Genomic DNA, 2,718 nt, shown 5'->3' on the forward strand with positions numbered 1-2,718 from the left:
TTATGTCACAAATAACATAGTCTTTGTGATATACTTATGATGGTACGCTTTTATACTTGATTGTTTTTATCAGGGTGTCGAACCGGAACCGAACCGAACCGAAAACCGGAACCGAACCGGTATTTTTCCGGAACTGAACCCTAACCCGAACCGTTATATTGTTATCGCGATGAACCGGAACCGGAACTGAACCGGAAGAAAAATAACGGTTACCGGCTTATGTCAAAACGGTTCGGCCACGCGCTGTTGACAATGAATGTGCTATCAATGCCATTTGTTTTTTAAGTGCCGTCATATGACACACACCTCGCTTACATATTTTTCTTCTCCACTCAGTCTTAGGAATATAAACGCTGCATCCATGAATCTTGACAAACGCTGCATCCATGAATTTTGACATAGGAACCAGTATTGCGCTGGTCGCGGCTTGCTCAAAAGAAAGAGAATTGGAAAGCTGTGCAAAAAAAAATCGCGTCACGGGATTTCATTTTCCTACAATCTCGTAAATCCTAAATGCTGCTGTGTGCTCATTTCATAACACGTTTCTAGAACGCGCGAGTTCTTGAAGCTTGCTTCCATCGGAATGAGAAAAGAAAAGGCTGTGGAGTTTGATAATAATGCGTCCGGTTTCGTATAGGCACTTAGAAGCTAACATATTTGTGAGACAGCGAACTCTTCTATTTTAATATTTATCCTATTACGTCCTTCTGGCGTTGCGTTCGGTGAAGTGTTTTGCATATTCCGTATCTTGTTTAATGAAAACTTCTTTGAGGGTCTAATCTGAGTTACTGAAGGCTAGTTCAAATAAAGAAAGCTGTATTTTCTCCCCACTGTTCCTTCAATTGCTTACACGCCGAGGTGGCGGGATAGTTAGCGAGTTCTACTTGTAAGTGGGTTTGTAAGGAGGTCGCGGATTTTACAGCTACTGCGTCGGACCCAATTAGATGAAGTCCGAATGCGTAAACGTCGGTGAGGTAACCTTTGAGTGCACATAAAGAAACCATTCCTGGTAGAAATCCCTGAGCCTTACACTACGATGTATCCCATTTCGTATGTGCTGATTTCAGATGTTTTATTTGTAATTTATTTTGATGTTGCAATTTGTCATTTATAATTTCCGAACCGGTTCGCGAACCGGTTTGCGGATCGAATTAATCGAACCGGAACTGAACCGGAACAAAATAAATTTACCTGAACCTGAACCGTAACCGAACCCGTATTTTTTTCGGTTCGACACACTGGTTTTTATAATTTAAGTTTTGTAAATCGTAGCATTACTAGTTCATAATATTTGACGTCGTAAAAATCAGTAACACGCGTATGCATTAAGTATTTGCTCTACATCCGCTGAGTTAATAAAAATGCATTAATCATATATGTCTGGCCCAGGTCTATCTTACTCCTAATCAAGTGGTGTTGCAAGCATTGCGTGGTGCTACTCAGACCTACACCAAAGCATTACTCTCAAGTAAATTTTCATTGATTCGAACCACGTTCCTACACGCAATTAAATAAATATATTTTTATTCAATGTCATTCTACTTTTAAGCAAGGGATCGTTTGATTAGATAACGTCGCAAAATATCAAAAAAGCCAGTACGTAACTCAAACCACCACATCCGCAATAAATGTGCGTGGACAAAAGTGCACCGTGGAGAAGATCGATGTAACTACATATTGCAAAACATCTTCAAAACTGTTTTTGCGGCAAACATGTAATTATATTCATACTTTAGGCACATGCAACGAACAACTACGTCAAAAGGAGGGGGAATGAATACACCGAGTAAACACAGATATTAACAAAATGCAAATCAAAGCAATTTCAGAAGTCAATCACGACGTAGAGATAATTAAACTTTTGTGTTGGTACAAACAAAACAAAAGAAGAAGTATCATAAAAGAATGCTGATATTCAACAAACGGGTTAGCCAAGAAAGATAACTTGAAGCAACAACACTGCTAAACATTTCATTGTGACAGCAGTTTGCGTCCCCCAGCGAGTGTAATTAATTTTAACATTAGATATGCATGTATATTAAAAAAAGATGGATCCTTTTATTAATACCGTTTCTAAAAAATTCAGACTTCTGCAAGGGGAGCGCCTCTTTGCAACAGAGTGCTTGCATTTCTAGCCCTGCAAATCACCAGGAAAGGTATAACCAATTTATTATTCCGTCCCTCGACCTTTGCCACCTGCAGCAAAATAGCCTCTGCTTGGCTAGCTCTACCCAAGCCACTAGGGCCCATAATTCCCAAACAAATCAAAGCAAGGGACTCTGGTTGTTTAGGCATATGCAAAAGAAGACAAACAAAAGCTTGAAACGCAGTGAACGACGTCTCCCTTTACATGGAGCGCCTTTGAAGTCAGGTAATTACGCGATCTTGGCCTTCACTTATTGTGAGCACATCGTATCGGCACTTCGCATATGTAAACAAAATTCAATGAGTTTCAGCCTAGCTGTATGGGATTTACGCAACGTAGGCCCCTTCTGCAATATTCTGCCTTTCTTCAAGGTATAACATCATACTTATTACGTAATGACAGCGTCGGGCAAGCTTCCGTGAGGTCTAGCAGAATTACGTGGTACCCAATATTGCCGCTAAGCACCTTTTGCTTTAGCCCGATTAAAAAAAAAAAAAAAAAACGACCGACTGCACAGCCTCCTGGCAGCCTCACAACGAAAATATTGCGATATAAATGGCCGTAAGGCGATG

The sequence above is a fragment of the Ixodes scapularis genome, unplaced genomic scaffold (genome assembly GCF_016920785.2).
Source record: "Ixodes scapularis isolate PalLabHiFi unplaced genomic scaffold, ASM1692078v2 PGA_scaffold3__209_contigs__length_174095766, whole genome shotgun sequence".
In the NCBI taxonomy this organism is placed as follows: Eukaryota; Metazoa; Arthropoda; class Arachnida; order Ixodida; family Ixodidae; genus Ixodes; species Ixodes scapularis.